Consider the following 17032-nt stretch of genomic DNA (forward strand, 5'->3'; position numbering starts at 1 on the left):
GGATGGAGACCCGAGAACCACACGTGCCTGCAGCTTGTCCCGCAGGCAGGGAAGCACACTGGTCCCCGGCACAGCGCTGACCTGCAACAGGCAAGCACGTCGCTCCGGCTCCCGGCAGGAGCCGCGGGGCATCCCGTTAATGAAATTACAACCGTGGCTCACACGGCACATTTCTGCTGAACACATCTGAAATCTCTTTCCCTCGGAGGCTACGTAACCAGCGCCTGGGAATTATCTCACTGCTGTTATAAATGCAACACGATTACAGTGCTGAACCTAATTTAAATCCCATTGCATGCTATTGTAAAACAGCAAGAGATGAGCTAATGCGTAATCTGTCATTGAGCCATCCTCAGAGTGGGCACGCCAGTCTGATCCCCAAAAGCTGAAAAGCTAAATCCAGAGACTTTAAAGTAAATCACAAATCCTATGTGAACAGGTTCTGTTTGATGAGACTTTCAGGTACTTCAGGGACAAGCCTCGTTTAATTGTGTGCCCACTCAAGGACACTTTGCTGCCCAAGCTGTTTTCTCAGATCTGTGCTTACTCTGCGCATCCACTGAGTGCCGCAGCATCTCTGCTCCCATGCAAGCAGCAGGGTGAAGCTGGGGGAGGTGACTGTGATAAATCGGGGCCCCGGCAGTGAGGCCAGTGCAGAGCACGGGAAGTTTAATCGCACTAGTTGACTTCGTGGGACCCTCCATGTCACATTTACCATAAGGGAGACTCACAAATGGCTTGCTCAGACATTTCGTATTTTCTATTTACAACCCATTTACACTATTTATCACAATAGTTTCACCTTGGTCCTGAAATAGAACACCACGGAGATCAGAACACAATTCTGTCGTATCATGGGGAAGGAGTCTCCCAAATCAAGGTAGCAGCCCAGGCTTCAAGTAGCAAAGCTGGAAATTGGGCTCTTCTGAGCTTTGGTGCCCAGCCAGCCATCAGCCTCTTCCTCTTCATCTTGGCCATCTACATCACCCTACTCTTGGAGAGTTGCTGGGACCAGACACATACCTGCTGTGACTACAAACAGATAGCAAAGTATTTTAGGAGGGGAGTTAATACTCCCCAAATGAACTCATCCTTTCAGTTCATGTGCTAACAGCATAGACTATCATAGCTTTATTTTTAAATGGCCTTTTCCTTTATCACTGGAAACATTTCTTCCCGTTGACCTGAACAGCACTAGCAAAGTCAAGTGGAATATATATATTATTTCCTACTCACTGAACATAGTCATTGTTAATCTGAGCATGTTAAAACCAAAAGGGACAGGACCTAGAAGGTGGTTAATGCTAACACGATGGGAGCAAAGGGGAAGGGGTGAAGCCCAATCTTGTTGAAGGCAGAATTAGGTGTTTAAAATGGAAGTGAAGTGACTATCTGTCTTGGACGTGCAGTACCTAACTCTGTCTCAGGGGACATGGCCATGGCACAAAGAATCTAGACTGTGAAGAGACAGGGATCCAGAAGTCTTGTGGAGTTAGCAGCAGCATGAGAAGCAAGGAGACATGATCACATGTATAAAACTTGGAGATCCAGAGTAGGAAGCCAGCAAAAGCAGCTCACACAGTGTTTGCTGAGCACACTGCTGTCAGGTCACCGGAAGAATGTTTTATAGCCACTTTGAAAACAGTGAGCTAAGACAACAGATACTCAGACTCTTTTTTTTTGAATGTAGCATCATTTTCTTTTGAATAAGACCTTGTGTAAGTTCAAGGTCTGGGGGCTACAATTTATTTTTAATAAGCAATGGCTTATTTTGGTCAGGTTAGTGTCAATAAATAGCAATTAGCTATGCAAATGATAATTTGCATAAACAGCATCTGAAGGTCAGTTCGTAGCACAACTGTCTCATACAAAGATGAAGGGAGGACCAGCCCTGCATTCAGATCTCTACCTGGTGTGGATGTCCACAGCTTCCTTCCGGCAAGGTGTTTAGCAAGACAAACTCGCGTGAAGCCCACTCCCCGAAGTGGGCTGGAACTGATCCTAAAATTTCCTACGTTCTGGAAATGAGCCTAGAAGTTTAGTAGCTCTCCCTTTCCTATGAGTGGGACGACCAGTTTTTGCCTCTTAGCACAGAGGATTAGAAAAGCTCTGGTCAAAAACAAGCACAAACCCAGCCCAGGGAGAAGGAAGAGGGTTTGGGGCCCACAATTAATCTGCCCAGACTGTCCCACACATCTCCTCTAGCACATTGCCTCTGCCTAAAAACACTGCTCAAGTGCTCTGACGCAGAAAGATGCAGCATTCACAGGGGGTTTCAACATGAGGGAATCTCCTGTGGCTCCACAAGAAACAGGAGCTTGTCCTTCACGGCTTGTCCTTTGCTACGCACTGCTCGGTCAAAACATTCCTGGTAAAGAACAACCAGTAATGATTTTTGCTTTCCTTTGGTTTTAAAAGTTTTTGCTGGTTTTATTGGAAATGACCCGCAACTTACATGTTCAGAGCAACCCAAAAGATTTTCTTCCAATCAATGCAAAACAAACTGGGGGACAAAAGCCCCTGAAAGGGAAAATCAATGTGTTTTGATATCTTCATTACTCAGGTAATACAACCCAGCCCGACATAAGTGTAAAGAGGTGTTCAGAGCACATCTATTTTCAGCCCAGACAAGTACCAAAAAGGCACGAGGAAGAGTTCCAGCATGCAGCAGGCAGAGGTAGCAGTTATTTGACTAGCTGGGAGAGGGCAAATGTACTGTTATTTCCATCCCAAGAGTGTTATAGGAGCAAAATGCATGTGTATAATGCCCCCAAGGCCTACCAGCACTTAAATCCACCTGAAGGCATCTCTGGTAGCTAGCTGGGGAGTGGGAACAGCAGCAAACCTCAGAGCAGAAGGCCTGGTCCCGCCCGTGGGGCCTACTGCTCAGGCATGTGTACCCGAGCACCGGCCCCTACCTCCTGCTGCTTACAGGAGAAATTCAAAGCTAAGATTATTCCTTGGGATGATTTTTAACACAGCAAATGTGTTAAAGTGTCCAATTTTAACAGTGAATTTCATCTGCAGGAAGAAACAACCACCACCACAACAAAAGGAAGTGCCAAATCACACCGATCCATCAGGAACTTAGATGAGGCCCTGAGCAACCTGATCTAGTGGGTGGTGTCCCTGCCTATGGCAGTGGGGTTGGAACTGGATGATCTTTGAGGTCCCTTCCAACCTGAGCCAGGCTATGATTCTTTGAAATTGTGCGTCCTCATCCACACAGTGCTAGAGGTGCGGGGCAGAGTACAAAGTCTCCTGAAGAATTCTTTGGGTGCTATTTAACTACATCTCAAGGCGGGGGTCTAATTAATCCTTGAAAATGGTGAAAGAACACCTGGGGGTAGTCTGCCAGGTAAGCCTGGCAGCCTGGCAGGTAAGCCTCTCGGTGGGAAGGAAGAGAAGAAAAATATACATACGCTTCAGTTTGATTTTGTGTGGAAAAAGGCCTGGCAAACACAGTTGCTTATTAGGGATCAGTCTTCACATGAAAGTTAATTAGAACTGTACTGTAAAACTTTGGGGCTGAAGATGGTAAAGGTGAACTTTAATGAAGGTTTAATTACTAGAATGACCGTGAAATATTTTGCTTCGAATGTTCTCTGCAGCAGTATGGAGCCACAGTGGCACCTCTGCTCTGGTGACCACAACCGTAGCATTAGGAAGAAATAATTGAACACCACAAGGAACATCAAAGTTCAGAAGTCCCCAGCAGACGATGTTTTTGCACAAAATTGTCAACAGTGCAGAATGAAATGAGACTGTTTCACACATGGGGTGATCATTACTCTGCTGCCAACATTTTTTCAACTCAGAAAGCCAAAGTGGCCTCGTTTCTGGAAGCGATGAGCTGAGCTTCATTTTGGCTATAACGGCAGTTCAGTGCATTAGTACCAACACCTCCTCTTTGAAATGTGTGTTACAGGTCTAGAGCAAATTCCCATTAAGAAAAAAAAATCGTTATGAAAATGCCCTAGCAACCTGGGACAGAGCTGTTTTAATGAAAATGGATGCAGTTTCATTCATAAGAGAAATATTTGCTTTTTCCTAGGTACATCACTGTAGTGGCTGCAATGACGTTGTGACTCCTATGCTGAGCAACACCTTCTAACTGGAAACAACATAAGCAGTGCCCAGAATATCTGAAAACTTAATTTATCTTTAAGGCATTGCTAATCACAGCAATGAGAGCCATAGTCACAGTGGATAAGACCCATTCCATCAAGCGGCAGCGTTAATTAATTGAATTAGAATTAACTCGGAGTTCAAATGAGCATGAAAATGACAGGTCTGACACTATATTTTTATCTTTTTCTTTTTTTTTAAATGATCCAAAAAATAGTATCAATTATCTGCGTGAAAGTCAAAACAGGAGTGTCCGTGGTCTGTTTCCCAAGGTGCCCACCGAGCTCTCCTGCCCGGGCAGACCTGTCCTGCTCCCGCCAGTGTCCCCACATGCAGCTGGGCTGCTGGGAGCTGCGGCAAGATTGACCTCTCCTCCTTGCCACCAAATCTCTCCACCTGTAGCTGTGGAGGTGCCTCCGACGCCCCAGCTGCTGTGTGCTCCTGTGCTCTGCCAGCTGCATCCGCTTTGATAGTCAGTGCCTCTAACCAGGCATCCCAAAAGGCTTTAATAACATGATTATGCGATGGCAAGAAAAACCAATAACCCAAACCTGTTTTTGTCACAGTCTTGAAGTTCCTGCTTGGAGCAGATGCCTTATTAGCCATTTAATTCTCAGCTTCACAGCAATGAAATATAAGATCAACAAGGCAGCTGCAAACTATCTTCATGTTCTTGCTCAAATTTAATAGAGATTCATGAGGATTTACAGTAATGTGCAGAAAGAAAAGGATTACAGGGCTCTCGCACCTCCCTCAGATATAAGGGAGGTGAAAATAGGTAATCAGCACACAGATGATGAAGGCCAGACAAAAGTTGTACCCCAAAACAATGATGCCAAGGTAAAACAAAGCAGCAGCCCCCCCCCCCAGCTAGCGTAGTGCATTCGCTCAGGCCAAGCTGTCTCAGAAGCTCCAGCCTAGAGGTGAAAGAGCGGGGCTGCAAGGGAGGACACGCAGATGCTGTGGGTGAGCAGAGGAAGGCAGACCGTCCCCTCCCAGCCTGGTCCTTGCCCCACCACTTTTTCATGCTGTTTCCCCTCTCACTCCAAATGCATTTTTTGCTATGCGGGACCTGCAGCTGCATCAGTGCTGCGGAGGTGAGTGAGAGCCTCAGGCGGAGCTGGGCGCATTAGCAGGGCTTGGCTGATGAACTGCAGCTCCGAGTCGGTGAGCTGTCAGCCTGGTCAGTGAAGTTTGCAGGAGAAGATGAGAGAGAGAGTCCCTTGTGCTGGAAAACACCTCTATACTCTTCCAGCACATCAGGAAAATGGATAACTTTTTTTTTTTTTTTTTAATTTTAGAATGCAGTTCAATCGCATGGAAGCTGAAATTGAATGTGCCATGAGAAGGACTTTCCACCTTGCATCCTTTGTTGGAGTCCCAATAAGTCATAAAACTGGCTGCTATATATTTTTCTTCACCAGCCAGGAAACCTTGGCTGTCGTTCAGGATGTGCCTGGGATAGAACAGTGCCATCCAGTCTAAAGCAAAGCTACATATGATAGAATTTATTGACACAAGAACAACCCCAAAAGAGCTTAACTGGGACCGGACTGTCCAGCAGTAGGTACAGAACATAGCTACTAAGAGAGGATCCTGACCCTAAAAACCTTCATCAGGCAGCAAAGAGGAGACAGCAGTCATCATTACCCTGGTTTATTGGTGTGGAACCTGTTTGCCATAAATTGCACAAACCTGGGGCTGAGCCAGGAAAGGAGCCTGAGAAATGATGCTGATTTACTACTCCAGCCCAGCCCTCGCTGCTCCTCACCCTGCGTGGGGCCACCAGCCCGCTGGAGGTGGGGACCCTTGTCGTATGTGGGGACACGTACGTGGGGACACTCAAGGCTGCTGTAAATAAAGTGTGGCAGTGCACGGTAGTTAAACCAATGTTTTTTTTTGCTGTCCATGCTGAAGATGCTGACCTCTTTATGCTCAGTGCATCTCTTATTGAAAATAATGGAGCAGATTGCACCTCTGTAGCTTATTCCTATCGAGGCAGCCTCCGTGCCCCTAAATGAATGGTAATAGCTGCCGTGCCATTGTAACTGCTGTGCAGCAAAGCATGTTGAAGCCTGTTAGCTCCTGTTTGTTCTCAGCACGGATCATTGCTCCTTGCACCGCTGTGAGAGCCAGCCAAAAATAAAGAGGTGGCCTCCCCACGGAGGTGTTTAATGATCGCGCTGCACACCTGCGAGGAGTTGCAGCTACAGCAGGCTCTGCAAGGCACCGGGGATTCCCAGAGCTGGCTTGGGACAGATCCTGGGCACGGCCAGGCACAGGAGCAGGAGGGAAACACCAAGCGCCAGCGGCTTTCAGTCGCAGCCGCATGAGGGCACAACAAAAGCTCTTCTTTGCTTATTGCTCAGAGTGGCTTTATTAGAGAAAAGAGGGCTGCTTCATCTGCTTTGTACCTCTGAGGTACTGCCAGCCTCAAGCCAAAGAGATATAATGTAAGAAGTATTTTGAGCAATTCAGGGATGGTTTTTGTTGCCTTTAAAAAAAAAAAAAGAAATCTGCACAAAACTTTCCAGAAGCAATGCGTTTTTATTCTGCACATGGCCACATTCAACATCACAGACACAGAGTGCACTTAGGCAAAGCAAAGGCAAGAATTCACATAAACCAAAAAAAAAAAAAAATCTGTGTTTTTGTCCAGTCTCCAATTAACTTTGCTGGCAATTTGCAACAAGGACTTCATAAAAGTCCTGAGGCACCTTTTACAGGCAAGATGGAAAGTGGTTTTATTTTCATCTCACAGGAAATTTCCTTTTCTTTCTCTGCAGCAAAAGCAAACATGTCAATAAATAAGGAATGAATCTCTGAAAACTTTCTTTGACTCAAAGGCAACCTGAAATTATACAGCCTAATTCCCTTCAAGCACTCCCATCCTGCCCGGTGCGTGCGTCATTCCCCAAGGCAAACGCGGCGGCTCTGAAGGACAGTCCATTAACCAGCACGAAAGCCCCCCTCTCTCTCCCTTTGACATATTGGATTAGATTGCACGTTTGCTCAGTGTCCTCAACATCAAGTCCCTTAATTCGACTCTGAACGCTGGCACAAGCAGCAACATCCTCTGCAAACATCACTTTGCCTGCACGTCTGAAGCCTGACGGTACAAAAAGAAACCCTGGTGGTTCGGACAGCAAATTTTCTGCAGAAAATGAGCCACTGGCTTTGCTCCCTCCCTGTCTTTGTCTGCTCCTGTCCCTGGGGCTCAGCATTCATGTCGGGATGGGTGTTAGTGGGAAGCAACAACTCCCAGCCCTGCATGTCCTGCAGCCGCTACCTAGCTCCCACCTGCCCAGCGTTTCAGTGAGAGGGGTTGGCAATTTCAGTGAATCCCTTCAGCTCTCAAGGGGGTTTCGTTACTGAGAGAAGAGTCAGATGTCATTTCCTTTGTAAGAAAAGCAAGTGTCATAAAAAGACACTTGAGCTGTTCTAGTTGCCTACAGCAGCCACGAATGTATTGGGTATGTCAGGTCGTGACAAGCATCAGGAGAAGCACTGATTTTTGTCTTTCAGTCTGTTCAGCTTCCCAGAACCTGGGAGTCATTTGGAGAAGGCTTTCAGCAGTATAAACCAGCACATAAATAACAGTGACATTCCTGGGGAAAAAAATAAAAAAATAGCTGTCTGCTCATGGATTCAGACAGAGCTCAGGACTTCAGGGCACTTTGCAGAAGGGCTGTTACAAAGGGGGCAAGCAGGCTGGGGTCTGGTGTTAGACATCACACTTTGGGGTTCAACAACATGTAGAGCAGCTAAGAAAAGGCAAAGGCATAGGTTCAGGTCCTAGCAGGCAGTGTGGATGCAGCAAGGATGTTTCAGCTGCAGCACAGCAAGGGCTGCCCAAGACGTTTGGGACAGAAAGAAACCATCCTGCCTTGGCAGTGTCCTTGGGGCACTCGGGGGAGAGGCTCAGGCTGCAGGAGGGATGGCAGGGAGGGAGGAGGTGGAGGTTTAGGGCCCCCTGCCCTGCTCAGGGTAGGTTCATGGCCCGTCACATGAACATGTTTACCACTAAGATGCTGTCTGCCTTTCCCTGATCAAGTACACATTTAATTACACAGAGCAGAGGCAGGCAGGCACAGTGCTGTGCCCATGGGATGGACCCTGTCTTGGTGGGGGGGTGTGGTGGGGCTGGCCCTACAACAGTATGGCACAGAGGCTGTGAGAAAGGTTGGGGTTTTGCTCTAGGGGAAGACAAAACATCTGAAAAACAGTTTTGCCTGGATGGGAGCTTTTCAGCCACTTTGTTTCCAGCTCTTCCTTCCCAAGCGAAGGCAAACTCCAGTTCTCCCGCTCAAAAGCTGGAGGAATGGTCTGCAGCCACCAAACATCTCCATTCAAGCACTGTTTTCCACTTCTCTTCCATCAACAGCTACTTCACAGGCTTTGCTCTTCCCACATCCCTTGTTTTTTTATCTCCCATCTGTTAACACCTCTTTTATTATCCCGTGCACTTCTCAAGTCAATGACTGCCATCCACATTCCCTTCCACCGTACATCTGCTGTTCTTTGCAGTTTGGACATATTTTCAGTTGCCTGTTTGAAGGCTGCCTTAAAACCTTAATCACAACTGTTTCTCCCAGTCTGAGATAATTGGGCGTTAGAGGCTGCTTCTCTTAGTTATTTTTAGCAAAAGGCGAGACACTTTTACAGGTGTTTCAGCACACTGGAGGAGGGGAGGGGAAAGAAGTCAATTATATGATCTCAGACTCTCCATATGGCTTCCCCAGCTCCCTTCCCTCCTGTGCAGAAATTGCCCGTGTGTTGAGGCGAGAGGACATGCCCTGGCAGCATAAAGGTCAGGTTTTACCTGTCCCCAAGGTCCTTGTTTTCAGCAATAGCCAGGTCTCCAGCATTTCCAGAGGGCATCAGCAAAGGCAGAGCAGAAAATGCTCCAATCTAACTAATTTTTAAAAGAATGTAACAATTATGTAAATTAGGGTTTCCTCAGGTACACTTAGCTAATTATGTGTGATTTTAAAGTGGAAACATGATAAATTGTTCAGCAGCCAGCATCCTGCCCAGTTGGCAATTCCTCCTGATACGAAGGTTTTAAATATCGAAGACCCAATCAACATACCTTTGTGCATGCAGAAAGAAAGGGAAAATCCTTTTCAGATCATGGAGATTTGTTTTCTAGCAAAGCTTTAAACACCAGCTCAGTGGTGATTGCAGCCGAGCTCTGTGCAAACGTACTCACAGGCTGGTCCTGCCCCAGCTGCTCCTGGCTGCACAGGCAGGGCCAAGGGCAGCAGGTCCTGCTGCAAATAAACGTCGTGGAGATATGGACCGGAGGCCATAGAACCAGTGTCTTTATCCCAACCCATGAATTTTTTTTCTTGCTTTTACTCTTCCATCCTGCTGGTGGGGTGGGCAAGAGAGCGGGTGGCTGGTGGGGCTTCGCTGCTGCCCGGGGTCAACCCATCACGGTCCTTTGCAGCTGAGGCCATGGGGCAGGCATCCCTATTTCCTACACGTCTGTTTGCAAACAAGAGTTGGGGAAAGAGGCTACCTTGCTGTAAGTTACTTAAGGAATCTATTGGGGTTGAACCTTAGAACCCAATTCAGATTTCCCATGTCTGCCCCGGTTCTGTAGCAACAAGACAATCGCCCAGAGCACCTGGGTCTAGTGGGCTGCTGCTGAGAAGCTGAAATGCCAGCGAAGGCAACAGAACAACACCCACTGGCTGTAAACTGAGCCCAGAAGTGCTGGCTTCTGAAATAACACTCATACAGTCATTAAAAACAACAACAACAACAACAAAAACTATATTGACAGTAAGAGTTGCATGAATGCCAGTAAACCTGTCATTAGCAGTGTAAATTAGTATGATTTTTTATAACAACCATCGGAAAGAAAAATAATCTACATTTAGTGGGGGAAAGACTGTAATTGTTTAAAGGAACCTTTGTTCTTCTGCGCTGTGTACAAAATAATGCAGAAATATGAAAAGGGCATAGGGAAAATAACCATAATGAAAATTTCTCTGCATATAACACTGCTCCTGCAGTAGTGGAGGACAGAGGGTGGAAGATGGATCAGAGCTGTATGGGAGATAAAGCATGCTGCCAGTTTTCCTCATAATGCAACTATTCCCAGGGTGCCTGCAGTGATTCACGGCAAGGGGACACATTTGGGGGGTGCGAGGGCTCAGGCTGCACCGACTGCTCCCTCTGTGCAGTCCTCGTTGCACAACGAGATGCGCTGCCCCGCGGGAAGCCCTGGCTTGCCAAAGATTTCAGGACTGGGCTCCCATCCTGGAAACCTGCTCTCGGTTCATTAGTGCACATGAATCCAGCAGCAGCTATAGAAATATTTGTCCAGGATAGTCAAAGGAGTGGGTGGGTTTCTCCATTAAGTCACCCATCTGTAATTTCTCGTGGAAAATTGTGTGCATTGCTTCAGTTCTACTGGGACACACTGAAAGAAAACACGAGGGTCAACAAAACAGTTATTAATATTGCACACATATGCAGATAAGGGCGGCAGCAGTTTGTCACTCACTGAAAGCTGCCAGGAGTGTGGCAGCACCGGGTCCTGGACACAGGCAGGCTGTAACACTGCTCCGAACGCTGGCACCTGGTGAGAGCTTTTTGTCCAAGGGGAGAGGGGAAAACAAAGCTTTGCTTTGGACCTGATAAATGGACCTCCCCGGAGTACTCTGGGAAGATCTGCAAGGGAAAAAAAAAGACAGAAACCTGCACGTACATGAATTATGTATGGGGAGCTTTTGTAGGGCTGGGGCTTTGTCATGAAACAATAATTTTCAGAAGAATAAGAGGAAGTAGGCAGTATGTTTTTGAAGGTTGTAACAGTGGTATAATGTGTTATGGAGATGGTCATAAATGCCTGTATTTCCCTGTTTACTTCTATCCACACTTGCACCTGTGCAAGTTTATACAGGCTTCTCCCCGAAGTACTTTTGTCTCCTTGGACTCCTCGGTTTTCGCAGTTCCTGCTCATTCCCAACCCCTTTCTCATCCTAGCATCCCCATCCCTGCTCCCCAGCTGTCCTGTTAAAAATTCTTCCTTCCTCTCCATCTCTTTCCCAGTCTGCTCCGATGCCCTGGGGCATTTTGGTAAGTGCAGGATTTTGCCATCAGGAAGGTGATAAGACTGGCCCAGTGCTAGTGCTCTCTGGTCAGCAAAAGCAAAACACAGGATACAAGAAGAGAGCTGGGTCACTCAAACTCATGGCCCAACACCTGCCTCAAGCACAGTGCTATTTCCCGGTATTACTCACCAAGTCTTAGGCCTAGAACTTCCCAAGCCTGGCTTTCTGGAAGCTAACTGAGCTCCTCACAACTCAAGGGCCTGAGAGAGCAGACCATCATTACACACACTGACTTGCTGGTGCACTGCAGTTTGGAGGAGGAGCAGAAATTCAGAGATTCTGTACCAATAACAACTAAACACAGGACCAGATTTCGGAGATCTTCACCAGCACCCACCAGTTTCCTACCAAGGAGGTGGAGATCCCATCACACAATCCATCTGCTGCTGTTTCCACTCTGCCTCTCTGGAGAAAGCACTGGAAAAGCTATTGTGGTGCATGGTGATAGCCAGTGAGTAGCTCAAAGTGGAGAGAAAATCGTATGTTAAAAACCCAGCACACTGATCATCAAATTCATTGCTGTTTTAAGAGAGCACAGATTGAATCGAATGAATGAATTGTACCAGCTGCAAAACTTCTGGCAGGCGGAGCAGGAAAAAAGCAGCCCTGAATGCTGGGAACGATCTTCACCTCTTTTGAGGGAGGTATTTCTACAGTGAGTATGTTTAAGTGATGAAAAAAAATCTTGTGCGAGGATGATCTTGCTTCTTCCTCAATGTTTCTTTGAAATAATTGTTTCAAATGCAGCAGCTCTCGAGAAGATCAATGGCTAACGTTATAAAAATATCCTAGCACAGACAGATTGCTGCTGAAGAAAGAATTATTACCAAGGTTCAGCTTTACATTTTTGGTATTAAAAAGAGACTATTTACAGCCCAGAAAACTACATGTTTCAGGATCTGAGATGTCATTTTTAGCTATGCATTAATCTTTTAGGTTCATGTCAACCACCATCATCTGTTAAGTCAATAGTTATCTTTCCTACCTACCTCTGAGATGTCCTGGATGAATCCATCAGTCAAGGAAGTCTTCAGTTCTCTTGCTGCTGGAAAGAAGAAAAAGCACATGTAGTAGGAGAAATCAGGCAAGAAAACTTTCTTCATAATCCATCACTGAGCTTGTTTTTGTAAGCACAGGTACAAAGCACACCTTACCTTTGTGAAGATATTTAAGATGCAAATCAAAGAAAATTGCTATGCCAGGTTATGTGCATGTGGTATTAGATTCTAAGACTCAAGAATTTAATCTATTTAAAATTAACTCCAAAGCCAATTTTAATGGTGTCATCCAGCTGTAAATGGAGAAAGTTCTAGGCTCTATAAAAAGGAAAAAAATATGCAGTTAAAAAAGTTAGAGGAGTCCTGTACAGCATCTCTGGCACTAGGAAACTTCCTTCCATCCACACACAATGGAAGTGCATTTCTCTCCAAACATCTGAGCGTGCAGAGCAGCAGAGCACCACACTCGCAGAACAGGGGTGTGAATGTCTTGGTATAGGATTACTGTCTGCACCACGCTGCAGACACAACAACACAGCACCTTTAAGCCAAGGTTACGTGCCGCTGAGCAAAGCAAGCGAGCACAATGGCTTCGATTTTTCTGACGTAGAAGTGAGCCCAGAAAGACTGATGTGATCTACATGAGATCCCATAAGGAGACGGTTGGAGAGCTGGGATCCGAGCATGCTCCCAGCCTGGTGCTCTGCCCACAGCCCAGTTCTGCCTTACTTTTAGACAGATAAAATTTCCAGCTTCATTTTTTCTTTCAGATGTCCACTTGGCATGTTAGTGTACTGCTATAATGCTCCAACCTCCCGTTTGTTAACAAATAATCTGAGAGGATGGTGAGAGCTGACAAGCACGATTTATGAATAGTTGTTAATTATCAAAGCCTTCTGATAATATTTATGCCAATAAATTAACAGGTAGGAAGCTCAGCACAATTAGCAGAGGAGCCCAAGGCTTGATGTTGTGCACTTGGCCCGACTTTAATTAGTCAAATGGCAACACGTTTGTACAAATTCTGACAACTAAAGGCAGCAGCTAATAACATTCACAACGCTAGGCTAAATTGTGCAGACAAAAATTGTAATAAGTATAATAAATTGAAGCTGAGGCTATAAGGCAACCTCTTAAACACACTTTCCGCAGATATCTTTGACCAACGGTACTTAGAAGCAGCTGAGTGGTGTCTTCTTAAATTTGTAGCCAGCCAACACAGGAGCAACAGAACACCTCCGTGTCCCTTTTTCATGACCCTACGGACAATGTGTGCACCCCTGTAACTGCCCAACACAATACAAGCCTTCCAGCCAGGAGCAGCATTCCTACAATGACACACTGATGTGCACACCTTTAATGGTCCTCTTTATCAATGTGGTTGCAGGACATACGTTGAAGGACACACAATGTGACCCATGGCAGGACCAGGAGCAATGGCAATCGCTCACAGGAATCCCCAGCTCACACATGAGTTGCTGCCCTGACCCCGGCCTCAGGGCTGAGTGCTCAGGCGTGCCTTGAGCACGAACATCATCATCTGGGGCTGCATCCCTAATAAAGCTCCTGTAGTTTTGCTGTGAACATTGGTTGACGGAGAGAATGGGAGACTGAAATTTAGAGGTCCTCTTTCTCACCATATTTTAGTGCTGATGAAACTCTGCTAGTTTTCTGAGCAATATATTTTAAAAATATTAAATAAAAATGGCAAATTCCTCTGGTTTCCACAGGGGAGCAGAGAGGTTTTCCCCTCAATTTGGCCAGAGTGAACGTTTTGGCAGAACTCAGCACTACTCAGAGGGAATGAGATGATTATTTTCTGTGCCAGCCCCAGCCCAGCTCCCCGCTTCCCACTCACAGCAGCGTGCCACTAGCTTCAGACACACAACTAACAAAGAGCATTTTCCAGCAAGGAACTAGTCTGTTATGATTTCTGTTGATAGGGGGAATGGAAGGGCAGACTGGCACTACGTTAAAAATTAGCCACTTTAATATATTCCTTCTCTCCCTTTTCAGTTTTCACGGGTACTTCTAAACACCGCAAAGGCGCATCCTCCAGACAGTCCAATTAAAAGAAAAGTTAGATTTGGTGATTCAGTGCTTCACTACAGGCAGCGTTTACAGCGTTTTTCCTTGTTATTTCATGACATCAGCAGTTGGCAGAATAAAAAACATTTCATCCGATTTGTTGTTCATTGCATTGACTTCCTCTCTGCTTGCAGGCTGCTGACTTTTGTGAAAGAAACATCTTTACACCGTAATGCGTGTTTCATTGTCTTCATAAGGACAGGTTTTCAGATAGCTGTGGCTGCAGTCACACATGTGAAACAGACTCTTAGGAGATTTTTAAGATTTAACTCTTACCTCTCCCTGCCCTCTTAAAATCATTAAACTCTCCTGAACCTTTCAGCTACCAGCACCGGTTTCTCAAAATGGTCCTGCAAGATATTTTGTCCATCAGTCATGTAAGCTTCATGCCTGTGCGAACCAGCTGACGTGTCCGAGTACCGCAGCCAGCGAGCCCCCGTGCAATGCATCAATATACCGAGTCCTTTCATCCCAGACCCTGACACTGACAAACCCACAAACGTGACTCAAATTACAGCTGCAAATAGCCCCCTAGCTCCATAACGCTGCATAATTCGACACGCTGACTGGAACACTTTTTGGAGAGTTCAGCCATGCACTGAGCACTAAAACACAGCGCTAAGAAGGTGGAGAAAAGCAAGTGTGGTTGACATGTCATTTTATATACTGGCAGATCATTCGCAGTCCAGGCCTCCATGGTCAGAACAACAGGAGGATTTGGGAGGCTTTTTGCAGGCAGTCCGTTCTGCAAAGATCATGCATTTTCAGGGAGGTTCTCCAAAGCCTCCCCACTGCTAATTTCTGTCTAGGCAACAGAAATGGTATTGAAAGCTTTTTCTAACAGAATGAATGAGATTTCAGTTGAACTCAAACTATTTGATATGGATAAAAATAGTGCATAAGAACAGGTAATGGAAAGCTGTTTCTTAATGTAACACTTCATTTATAGAAGACTGTTGAGAAGCCGCTTTTGTACTGCTGACAATGCCACAATGAAATCAGTGACTCTTCGGTGACTTGAAAGAAATTGCAGCTAGATCCTACTTTGCTGGAACATTTATTAAGTTGTAAAACTCATTACTAGTGAAGGGCCTAAAAGTTATAAAACTTTGGTCTTGAAAGTTCCAGTGTTAAGATGGTGAAAGACCTCAAAATAAAGGGGTTTGAATGGACTGTGAAGTTCAGGGCTGAAACAGATTTGGGGTACTCATTATTAGAAACACAAAAATTAAGCATGAATTAGGGTCCATCAACCTGTTTGGCCTGCTGATTGTATCACATTTGCCTACTTCTTCCTAAGAAATGTCATTGCTTCTAGCACGAGACAGGCACTTTCAAGAAGCCCAGGATAAAGCTGAACCAAATGAGTCCCTAGCCAAATGGAAAACAGGTACAACGAGGAATAAAGGTGTTATAAGGACGTGGGGACTAGCCACTTTCATCCAGGTCTGCAAAAAGCAGAGACCTACACACAAACAGAGCAATAAATTGACAGACTGCATGGCGATTCTTGGGCACCAGCCTTTTAAGGGGCCAAGAAAGTATTTCCCCAAGAGAAAAGGAAAAAAGGAAAAAGCTCAGTAGTGGAACAATCTTGAACTGTAGTCAAAACTGGACATCATACTTGGCTCAATTTTACCTGTGGTCTGTTTTCCTAAATGATGCCAGCTGGGATTATAAGCTCTGTTTGGACTGAACCTCAAAAGCTTTCCACATGCAATCTGTAACACATATTTGAATCTATTATTACCATTTTCAACTTTGTGCACATTTACACTTATATAATCTACTCCCTCTTTCCATACAGTCAGAACCACTGATGTAAGGAGATTTCCCACCACAGAACCATTATTTAAGCAGGAAGAGTAGTATTTACTGTACCTGCATATTCTTAAAGCACAAAGGCAGAAAATATTTCTTTGAATACTTGAATATCTTGTGTTTGCTTGTGGCTTGAACAAGCCCACCACATTTGCACTCTTCTGCATTGTCAAAAGAAAACACTGAGAAGTTAGTAAAATAACTAATGACCTAACTTTCAGTGATATTTCGGAAGTTTGTCTGACAGTGCAGACCTGAGCATGTTGTACGCAGCAAGACAGTCCGTCTCTTGAAAGTGAGCATTTGAGGAGACTAAGTACTCTCCTGCTGCATCCGATCAGCCAGTCCACAGAGCAGAGGTCTCTCACCCATGCACACCTCAATAGCTCTTTCTGTTTCTGCCTCTGTGTGAGCATGTCACCCACTTATCTAAAGGAAAAGCAAACTCTCTATTGCTTCAAATCGAAAAACAGATGATTAAACCAAACAGTTTACTTACAAATGACATTCAGTCCCACTTGTCCTCTACAAAGAAGACCTATGTGACTTAGATGCTATGGGAAACATATTCTTAGCTTCCTTAAATCATAACTTCTGCAGTGGGCTTGAAGGATTGTCAAAAAGGGGGAAGAAAGTTCAGTGATTTTGAATGCCAATAGCTCAGTCATTGCTGTAAAGCAAGCAGCTGATTGCACACTGCCTGCTGCCCTAAGCTCCATGTAAAGTAGTCATTATCCTGGGAAGAAAACACAGAATTGAGTCTGCCTGTAAAGATTTGAGACTTGTTTCTTTGGCAAAGTTGCATTGGACTTAATATCCAGCAAATTTTCACTGTCATAGTATGAGAAGAACAGGTTTTCAACATCTCTT

This window comes from Cygnus atratus, unplaced genomic scaffold (genome assembly GCF_013377495.2).
Source record: "Cygnus atratus isolate AKBS03 ecotype Queensland, Australia unplaced genomic scaffold, CAtr_DNAZoo_HiC_assembly HiC_scaffold_67, whole genome shotgun sequence".
In the NCBI taxonomy this organism is placed as follows: domain Eukaryota; kingdom Metazoa; phylum Chordata; class Aves; order Anseriformes; family Anatidae; genus Cygnus; species Cygnus atratus.